The 11,537-nt window shown below is 41.9% G+C and overlaps 1 protein-coding gene across 1 annotated transcript in view; it reads left to right on the forward strand.

Moving 5' to 3' along the window:
- Nucleotides 1-233: 233 nt before the first annotated feature.
- The window catches only part of LOC123500104 (sulfotransferase 1E1-like), a gene marked incomplete at its 5' end in the record, with an annotated part of 25,619 nt that continues 14,315 nt past the window's right edge, over nt 234-11,537 (forward strand). Inside the window, 1 exon segment of the mRNA XM_045248764.1 lies at nt 234-447.

The raw sequence follows: 11,537 nt of genomic DNA on the forward strand, positions 1-11,537 counted from the left end.
GTGGAGAAATCGGAATGCGAGACAAAACATGTATCTCTCCGCGTAAAAATCGTGCTCCATAGCGTTAATGTTATATTAACATTGATGGGATGTGCATTAACGTTAATAGAATCGTAAAATTAACCTAATCTGAACTTATTTTCTTGCCCATTAACGTTAATATAACGATTATCTTTATTGGGCACGACATGTATGCACATTGATCAAGTTTACTAATAGCATTTCTTTCCTAGGATGGATTCGTTGCACTCGGAACCTTCCCCTGATGATTCAGGTTCTTCAAATGAAGGAAACCCATTCCTAGAATTATTCAAAATTCTGTGTCCAGGGAGGCGCCCAAAAGACGGCATGTGTTTGCAGATGGCAGAATGCACACCTGATCCACGCACCATCAAGACTCACCTGCCATTTTCCCTCCTTCCTTCCTCGATGCTTGACACATCCAAGGTACGTATAAGGCTGGGAGCGCACGAGTGACTTTGTAGCGCCACATCGTGATGGGGTATAGTGACTGGCGCCATGTTTGGTCTGTGACTGAAGTGGGTATCACAAGGGTAGTTTTTCCTGTGACATCATGTCATGCGACATCATTTTCGACGAGATGTCACAGAAGAATTGAGATTTCGCTCGATGCGGCGTCCACGGAAACTATCGAAAACTCTCGCAGATTTTCTGCGATTAAGAGAAAGTCGTTGAATGTCTATAGTGTATATACTGTATTAAATATTATACTGTAGTATGTTATCATTGATTGGTGTTAGGTATCACTACTTGATTATGGAAATTTTATCCTTTCATTTTACATAGTACATATAGCGAATTTAACTGTTAAATATCATGGTGCATTGATTTGATTCCGTGGATTGTTTACATTCTGCCTTCACCTGCCACAGCAGTACCACCTCGAATCAAACCAACAGATCATCAACTGCTGCATTATCACCCATTATGATTCTTCTTACATGGGGAAGACAGCTTGGTTGACTTGGTTCTGGACCAGCCACCACTGTGGAACACCTCGCATCCCAATTGTACTTCCTCATCTTCTATATAGAGACAGCAACCTTCTATACTGGCTGCTTTCTTCTGTTCTAGCTAATCATTTTCGTGTCCACATCCTCCTCCTCCTTCTCTGCTGCTTTACTTATTCTCTTTGCCAAGCAAGTACACAGATTCCCACTGCTAAAATAGTTCGGTTAATGTCATCCATGCTTGGTGATTTAGCTTCTGCTGTGTTTGTTTTGTCCCGCTGCTAAGCATAACATTGTTGTTGTCTTTCTTGAGGTGCCGTATACTGTTATTTCCAGTGACATCTCATCGAACATATTGTCACATGACGCGATTTCACAGGAAAAGAACGATCGTGTGATACAGGCTTAACTGCCTATAGCCGTCTCTTGTTTTTCTGTCGCTCAGCCACAATTGCTCATATGCGCGGTTCCTGGACACGAATCATGGAGGGGATGAGCGACATCTCTCTACAGTCACTTGCCACAGACGCTCGTCTGCGCAGGATTGCTTCTAAACAATGGAAACTCATGGAGAGTTACATCCCTTCACGACGTGATGCTACAGAGTTGCTTGTATGGATATTGTGGTTCAGGCACATTTGCCCTACTAATGTACTAGTAGAAATATAGTAGAATGTAGAAGTAGAAAGGAAACACGGTGATGAAAATGGCTCCAAATATAATAAATATATAAAAGTGCAATAAAGATCAAAGATAAGTCACACATCCACTCTCTAGGACTCAGGGATTCTCAATCTGGGGTTCACGAACCCCCAGGGGTTCACAAGAAGATATCCAGGGGTGCTTAGATGGCTGATTTAATGATACATTCTTTGCAGAATACCTTTGCCGATTTAGTTAGTGTCAGTCACTAAATTAACATTTTGTTCGATGTCAAATCACTGGGGGTTCGGGTAGATGGTCTTATAACTCAGAGGGTTCTTAACGAGAAAAAGGTTGAGAAGCCCCCTGATCTATAGCCTAAAGACATAAACATTTCCTCCTACATTGCCCAGCCTACACCATTGAAAGATCCAAACGCTCCAATTGGCAGCGTCCTTACCCAGAAAATAATTACTTTTGAAAAATCTAGTATAAAAGAAAATAAAGAAATAATATATTAATTTTGGAAAATAAGAGAACATAAGAAAAAAGTTTAAATAATAATTAATTACAGCTACAGACGCAGACAAAACTCAAACCAAAACACATCGGGAAGTGTCGATATCCAGGCCACACTTTTGCCTATCAACTGAACTGAACTGAATACCATGTTCAGGCTATGGCAAGACAGAGCTTAGGAACACGGTGGTGAAAACAGTACAGCACTCTCGGACTCTCGGACGACGCAATTAAAGTTCACTTGCCTACACAGGTACTGAGACGAACCCTTTCACCCCGTAAAGGACCACTGGTATTGTCAGTGCCTGGTGCATGGCGCACAGCGTGCCCTCGTTCATGGCGAGTTGTTCAGCACGGTGTCATTATAAGCAGAGGTCCCGTACACACCACTCACCACCAGACTCTATGCAAGGAGCCCTTATCACCCCTTAAAGGCCCCTCACGGCATCATCTGGTGGACGGTAGACACGGCAGACTGCTTAAGGCGACCCCTTGCCTAGTGTGAGGCGCTGCAAGTTGACGACAACCAGTGAGCTTGAAGCCGCAAAGGAAAATGAGTCCACGTTAACAATGGGATTCCACGACAGGTTGCGATTCCAGTATCCACGGTAAAGATGTGTTTGTCGAGGATAACGATCCGTTTATCGAGGCTAACGGTGCGGCGATGGCGATGGCGAAACGATTCAAAGTATTATTACCTATACAGGTACTGGGACGAAACTTTTCACCCTGAAAGGGTCAACCCCAGTCCCGTGAGAGCAGTGACGATGCAACCTTGCAATGTCTCACACGGGTCGCCATGAGCAATGACCCGCCACACACCACTCCCCAAGCACTGTCATGAAGTGAGTCCTTTTTACCTAACCTAACCTAACATAAAGAACCACTAGTACTGTCAGTGCCTGGCTCATGGCGCACAGCGTGCCCTCGTTCATGGCGAGTTGTTCAGCCCGGTGTCATTATAAGCAGGGATCTGTACACACCACTCACCACCAGACTATGCAAGGAGCCCTTATCACCCCTTTAGGGCCCCTCACGGCATCATTTGATGAGTGGTAGACATTGATCTCTTGCTTATGGCGACCCTTGCTTAGTGTGCGGCGCTGCAAGTGGACGACTAGTAGTGAAGCTTGAGGCCACCAAGGAAAAGAAGGACCTGCAGCCAGTTCCCTGCCTTGGGCCCCAGGCCGGACCCGACAGCCACCTCCTTCCCCCGTGCGGCGCCCAAGGCCGTCACGGCCCTCAACAACTTTAGGCTGAAAGTTCTCAATCGTCGTTTTAATCTTGATTCGAATGAAAAATAGCTTTGGTCTGAAAGTGTGCAAGAGTTAGCTGATTGATGTAACAAGGTGAGGCAGCTTTGCTCCGGAGTATTTAGTGTACTTTGTATGTTGCTCCCATGAATGTGTACGTGTTTGTAGATAACTGGATAGAAACAGTAGACCAATGGTAGTTGTGTAACTATTGGGGAACTTTTGAAAATTAGTTAAGCTTCTTGATAGAGTGGATGACTGCACACAGATTTGCTTGGCTTATACATAAACTACCACCTGTAGACATATTTTTTTTCTATTTTATGCTCTTAGAAAAAAAGCAAACTTAGTTTCCTTTATTTCCCTGATCACAATGACGTGTAAATATCAATGTTTCAAATATAAGGAAACACTAGGAGAGGACCCAAACTCCCGTTGAAGTTGCCAGATTCAACAGATATCGTAATATTTCACAGAAAAGATGGTCAACTGCTTATCGTATACTTTGGATATTCTTCTGTCACATAAGGAGATATCAAAATAAGTAAAGTACTTTTAAACATGTATGTACGACAAAAAACGCTGTAATAGTAGAATTAGGTTATAACAATGCATTGTGTGCTTTTTATTATACCATCTTGCTCTATTCCTGGGACAAAGATTACTTCTTCCTCAATTGATAACTCGAAGTTAGTATGATATTTTCTTTCTTTCTACGTTAGTAAGTAGACTACAAGACACCATGAACATATGAAGCCCCGTAAATGAGTTTATTTTCATAACTTAGAAATCAAAGTCTGATAATGAGATTGTCTATTGCCAACCAAACCGTTCTGCATAGACGTCTTCAGCGTCATAGAGACCTAATGATGTTAGCTCATGGACAGTGGCCATCCTGACAGCGCGAAACCCCAGGGGGTTCATAAGAAGATTTCCAGGAGTACTTAGATGGCTGATCTAATAAAATCCTTTGCATTACCATTGCATATTGAGTTCCACATTCCATGTGATAAAACTGGGGGTTCGGGTAGATGGTCTTATAACTCAGGGGGTTCTTAACGATAAAAAGGTTGAGAACCCTTGCTCTAGGTGCTGGTTATGGCCGGATGCTGCATACTCAAAATATACCTTACAGAAAGACGCCTTTTGACGAAAGATGCCTTTGGCAACGGCAGGTCAAAGGCGCCTTCCTGCCATCTTAGATTCCCATACTCAAGACATTGCAAAGATGCCTTTTGTGCACCAAATCGAAAGGCGCCTTTATACTACCGTCCCTCTATAGGGACTTGACTTTAAGCACACAAGCCAATCACAGTGGCCGTAAGAAGCTGCGTTTTGGAAATACAAACCAATCACAGAGCAGCAATATCAGCTGGCTGCACAGAGGTAAATAAACACGCACATGTGACAAGAATTGCTGGGCCGTCGTTTATACTTTACATACTTACTATTACTGTTGTTATGGGGAAAGGCTTGCCGTGGGAATTAGCCTGCAAAGAAGAGGAAGCAGCCAAGCTTCACAAATGACGAGTTACTGATCAATCAATCAATCGTAAGTGGCATACGCCGGGGGGCGTGTTGCCTCGTGTACCCTATGGCGCCACTCCAGGCGGTCACGCCTCATGAGTCTCCATGCAGGCTCCCTTCCTGTGCCAAGTAATTCCCAACAAGAGGCATCGACTTGCCGCAGCCACGAGTTCTGTGGACGTCCCCTTGGCCTCCTCCATGCTGGGTTATCCAAGAGAGCGGCTTCAAGGTAGTATGCCATATGTCCATATAGGCGCAGTTGGCGTCGACGGACTAAGCTGGTAATTGGCCTTGAATCAGTCTCATGGAGCAATCGCTGATTTGACACAAAGTAATACCAGCGATACCCCATGATCCTGCGAAGGCATCTAGTACCAAAGACGTCAATTCACCTCTTCAGATGTTCAGATGTTCAGTGTCCAGGTCTCGCAACTGTAGAGTAAGACAGGAACCACCAGTGACATGAAGATCCGATTCTTCGTTCATCTGCAAAGGTATTGACAACACCAAATACACGTGTTGCGTAAGTTCATAACACCGTGGGCCAGGCCAATCCGCCATATAATTTACTGGCTCGACCCACCGTCGTTACGCACAACACTACCAAGGTATGTGAAATTTTCCGAGATCTCAATGTTCTCGCCACATGCATGGACAGACTGCACTGTTTCATCCAATAAGCCTCCAAACACCTGAACCTTGGTCTTGGGCCAGGAAACCTGGAGTCCCAATAGCTTCACCTCCTCGTGCAGTGCCTCTAGAGCTATTACCAGAACCTCCGGTGATTCAGCAAAGATTATTGCATCATCGGCAAAAACAAGATCTGTAATCTCAGTATTGCCGACAGATATTCCACAGTGACTTTGGTCTGCAACTCTGCCTAGTACCCAATCCATGCAAATGTTGAAAAGTGATGGAGGAAGCACGCATCCCTACCTCACTCCCGTATTCACAGGAAAGAAGCTGGATACGTCCCCTCAACACTTCACAGCACTCACAAGTCCTGGAGTAAAGGCCAGTTAATAGACCAATAATCCTTGCAGGAATCCCACGGAGACGCAGAAGATTCCAGAGTGTCTCTCGATGTACTGAATCAAACGCCTTCTTGAGATCGACATAGACTGCAAACATCCTTTGTCGAAACTCACGTCAGCGCTCCACCAGTACGCGAAGAGCTAGGATCCGGGCGTGAACCCAGATCTGTTCAGATCTCTAGTGTTTCAGTAGGTGACTGCGAATACGCATCGACAGCAAATGGGCAGGTATCTTGCCTGGTACGCTGAGCAGTGTTATACCGCGATAGTTATTGCAGTACTGACCTTCCAGATAGGGATGATAAATCCCTTTTTCCAGTTATTGATGCTAATAACGAAATGGCAAAGAGAGCAAAAATTTTAATTGTGGCTACTTCTCTCGTAACACCTTAAGGAAAACAATAAATGCTGTGTGAGGGGGGGGGGCCATTGACGCTGTGAAGTGTTGGTCAAGGGTGGTAGTCCGAAGAACGTGGTAGTAGTAGTAGTAGTAGTAATAATAGTAGTAGTAGTAGTAGTAATAGTAGTAGCAATAGTAGTAGTAGTAGTAGTAGTAGTAGTAGTAGTAGTAGTGGTGGTGGTGGTACTGGTGGTAGTAGTAGTAGTAGTAGTAGTAGTAGTAGTAGTAGTAGTGGTGGTGGTGGTGGTGTTGGTGGTGGTGAAAGTAGTAGTAGTAGTAGTAATAGTAGTGGTGGTGGTGGTGGTGGTGGTGGTGGTGGTGGTGGTGGTGGTAGTAGTAGTAGTAGTAGTAGTAGTATTAAGTAGTAGTAGTAGTAGTGGTGGTGGTGGTAGTGTATCTCTCTCTCTCTCTCTCTCTCTCTCTCTCTCTCTCTCTCTCTCTCTCTCTCTCTCTCTCTCTCTCTCTCTCTCTCTCTCTCTCTCTCTCTCTCTCTCTCTATATATATATATATATATATATATATATATATATATATATATATATATATATATATATATATATATATATATTCATTTATTTATTTATTTGAAGAGCAAGGCCAATTGATACACATATATTGATTTCATTTTCATATATTTTTGTATGAAAGACGGCTTAAACATTGTAGTATAAAAACTTAACTTGATAAAGAGTAAATAAATAATGTACATTTTCTTTTTTTAATGAATGCATTATTATACTAAAGATGGTAGTGAGGGAAATGAAATTGTGTATAAAAATTCTTAATACATGCAATGAAAATATATATGGGTGAAAAAGAAGAAAATAAGGCAGTTTGGCTGCACAGATGATAGTTAATTTGGAAACAATACAATAAAAAACAGAAACAGCATGTTTGTCGCCTGTTACTATCAATCCCAGTACAACAATAATGATCTTTGTTATTCCAAATAAAAGCTAATGGTAATGATAAAAGAGGATGGAGAAATTAGTGCTACCTTATGTGTGTCACATCACAGTTAAACTAACCTAACAAACCACTTAGGTAAAAATGATTATCTTAAACAATGAAGTAAAGTACACGACTGCATTTTTCACCAGATTTCCTGACAGTTAAATATGTAGGCTATTCTGAATTACTACATCTGGACGAACCTAACCTGAACTAACTTGACTAACATACATTAGGCAACCATGCACTAGATATACACTCATGTGTTCATATAATGACAGCATTTTATCGAGCAAACACTCGTTACCATTCAGCGGGGGGGGATCTAATGGGTCACGATATCTGTCTTCTTGTCGTTATTGTCAGGCAGCAAAGTATATGACAATTATGTCTGCAGTTCCTGGCTTAGACTTGAAACAGTTGATGATTATTTAGTTGTGTTGTTCCTTCTCAGAAATAGAGGTGGGGATGCAGCAAAAACGTTGGCAGATAGAGATGGGGAGATTAGTGAAGGGGTTGAAGCCCCTCTAATTTTTGTTAACTATTAAAAAAAAAATTACACTATTGCATAAAAAAAAGCTGCATATAGCTTAAAAATGCCCTCAAGATTGCTAAGTTTTCAAAAAAATTATATATATATATATATATATATATATATATATATATATATATATATATTTTTTTTTTTTTTACATTACAAGGGCACTGGCCAAGGGAAAACAAAGTGTTGGAAAAAAAAAATCCCGCTGGTTGCCAGGCCCTGTTAAGAGGAAAGTAGGAGAAAGAGAAAAACAAAAAATCTAAAAGGAGGGTCCAGTTAACGTAAGAGGTGTCTTGACACTCCTCTTTTGAAAGAGTTTAAGTCATAGGCAGGTGGAAATACAGACACAGGTAGAGAGTTCCAGAGTTTACCAGTGTAGGGAATGAAGGAGTGAAGATACTGGTTAACTCTTGCATTAGGAAGATGGACAGAATAGGGATGAGAAGAAGTAGAGAGTCTTGTGCAGCGAGGCCGCAGGAGGGGAAGGCATGCAGTTAGCAAGTTCAGAAGAGCAGACAGCATGAAAACAGCGGTAGAAGACAGATAAAGATGCAACATTGCGGCGGTGACTTAAAGAATCAAGACAGTCAGTTAGAGGAGAAGAGTTGATAAGACGAAAAGCTTTAGATTCCACCTTGTTTAGTAAAGCTGTGTGTGGATCCCCAGACATGAGAGCCATACTCCATACACGGGCGGATAAGGCCCTGTACAGAGCAAGCAGCTGGGAGGAGAGAAAAATGGACGAAGACGCCACAGGACACCTAACTTCTTGGAAGCTGATTTAGCAAGAGTAGAGATGTGAAATTTCCAGTTTAGATTTTTAGTGAAGGATAGACCGAGTGTGTTTAATGTAGAGGAGAGGGAAGTTGAGTGTTATTGAAGAAGAGAGGATAGTTGTCTGGAAGGTTATGTCGAGTAGATAGTTGTAGAAATTGAGTTTTGAGGCATTGAACAAAACCAGGTTTTCTCTGCCCCAATCAGAAACAAGTGAAAGATCAGAAGTTAGGCGTCCTATAGCATCTCGCCTTGAGTCATTTAATTGTTGTTGGGTTGGGCGTCTGTTGAACGCTGTTGAATAATGCAGGTGGTATCATCAGCATAGGAGTGGATAGGGCATTGAGTCAGATTTAGGAGATCATTGATGAATAATAGAAAGAGAGTGGGTGATAGGACAGAACCCTGTGGAACACCACTGTTGATAGTTTTAGGGAAGAACAGTGACCGTCTACTACAGCAGCAATAGAACGATCGGAAAGGAAACTGGAGATGAAGGTACAGAGAGAAGGATAGAATCCGTAGGAGGGTAGTTTAGAAATTAAAGATTTGTGCCAGACTCTATCGAAGGCTTTCGATATGTCAAGGCCGACAGCAAAGGTTTCACCGAAGTCCCTAAAGAGGATGACCAAGATTCAGTTAGGAAAGTAAGAAGATCACCAGTAGATCTGCCTTTACGGAAACCATACTGGCAATCAGAGAGAAGGTTGTGAGCTGATAGATGCCTCATTATCTTCCTATTAAGGATAGACTCAAAGGCTTTAGAAAGGCAGGAAATCAAAGCTATAGGGCGGTAGTTAGAAGGATTGGAGTGGTCACCTTTTTTAGGGACAGGTTGAATGTGAGCAAACTTCCAGCAAGAAGGATAAATAGAAGTAGAGAGACACAGATGAAAGAGTTTGACCAGGCAGTGAGCGAGTTCGGAAGCACAGTTTTGAGAACAACAGGAGGGACTCCATCCGGACCGTAAGCCTTCCGAGAATCAAGGCCAGAGAGGGCCAGGAAAACGTCTTTATAAAGAATTTTAATTTTAGGGATGAAGTAGTCAGAGGGTGGAGGAGTAGGAGGAATATGCCCAGAATCATCCAAAGTTGAGTTGGTAGCAAAGGTTTGAGCGAAGAGTTCAGCTTTAGAAAAAGAAGAGACAGCTGTAGAGCCATCTGGATGAAGTAAAGGAGGGAAAGACGAAGAAGTAAAGTTGTTAGAGATATTATTGGCTAGATGCCAGAAATCTCGAGAGGAGTTAGAATTGGAAAGACTTTGACATTTTCTATTGATGAAAGAGTTTTTAGTAAGTTGGAGAATAGATTTGGCATGATTACGGGCAGAAATATATAGGGCATGAGTTTCAGCAGTTGGATGGCTACGGAACCGTTTGTGAGCCGCCTCTCTATCATTGACAGCACGAGAACAAGCAGAGTTAAACCAAGGCTTTTTAGCTTTAGGGTTAGAGAAAGTATGAGGAATGTATAGCTCCATGCCAGAGATAATCACCTCTGTTATGCGCTCGGCACAAAGAGAAGGATCTCTGACATGAAAACAATAATCATCCCAAGGAAATCAGAATAGTACTGCCTTAGTTCCTCCCACTTAGCAGAGTTAAAATGCCAGAAGCACCTCCGCTTAGGCGGGTCCTGAGGCTGCACTGGAGTGATAGAACAGGTAACGGAAATTAGATTGTGGTCGGAGGAGCCCAACGGAGAGGAAAGTTTAACAGAGTAAGCAGAAGGGTTGGAGGTTAGGAAAAGATCAAGAATGTTGGGCGTGTCTCCAAGGCGGTCAGGAATACGGGTAGGGAACTGCACTAGCTGCTCTAGGTCATGAAGGATAGCAAAGTTGAAGGTTTGTTCACCAGGTTGGTCAGTGAAAGAAGATGAAAGCCAAAGCTGGTGGTGAACATTGAAATCCCTAAAATGGAGATCTCAGCAAAAGGAAAGTGAGATAAGATGTGCTCCACCTTGGAAGTCAAATAGTCAAAGAATTTTACATAGTCAGAGGAATTAGGTGAGAGGTATACAGCACAGATGAATTTAGTTAGAGAGTGACATTGAAGTCTTAGCCAGATGGTAGAAAATTCTGAAGATTCAAGATTGTGGGCACGAGAGCAAGTGGTGTCGTTACGCACGTATGCGCAACATCCAGCTTTGGATTGAAAATGAGGATAGAGCAAGTAGGAGGGAACAGAAAAGGGCTGCTGTCAGTAGTCACAGACAACTGTGTTTCGGTTAGGAAGAGAAGATGAGGTTTAGTAGAGGAGAGGTGGTGTTCCACAGATTGAAAATTAGAACGAAGGCCACGAATGTTGCAGAAATTGATAGTGAAAGTATTAGATGAAGTGTCAAGACACCCAAGGTCGACAGCAGAGGGCAGTCCGACCTGGGGACATTTATGGTCCCCTCCCCAGAGGGGGACTCCGAGGCAGGGCGTGGTGAAGCCATTATTAAATTTTGATTTGAAGAGAGTGTAAAAGTGTAAGGTGTTGTAGTGTAGTGTAGGAAGTAGTAGAAGTTGTCTTTAGAGGGCAGGCTGCAGCTGCTCAATTGTATAAATGAGACCACAAAGGGAACCGGGAAGAGAGGACACGGGGAATCACTCAGTCTGCAGCACTGCCTACATCCCCGTAAGTACCTCTCCTGGAGTATTCCACCGGGCGGCAGGTATATATATATATATATATATATATATATATATATATATATATATATATATATATATATATATATATATATATATATATATATATATATATATATATATATATATATATATATATATATATATATATATATATATATATATATATATATATATATATATATATATATATATATATATATATATATATATATATATATATATATATATATATATATATATATATATATATATATATATATATATATATATATATATATATATATATA

This window comes from Portunus trituberculatus, chromosome 50 (assembly GCF_017591435.1).
Source record: "Portunus trituberculatus isolate SZX2019 chromosome 50, ASM1759143v1, whole genome shotgun sequence".
NCBI classification, from domain to species: Eukaryota; Metazoa; Arthropoda; class Malacostraca; order Decapoda; family Portunidae; genus Portunus; species Portunus trituberculatus.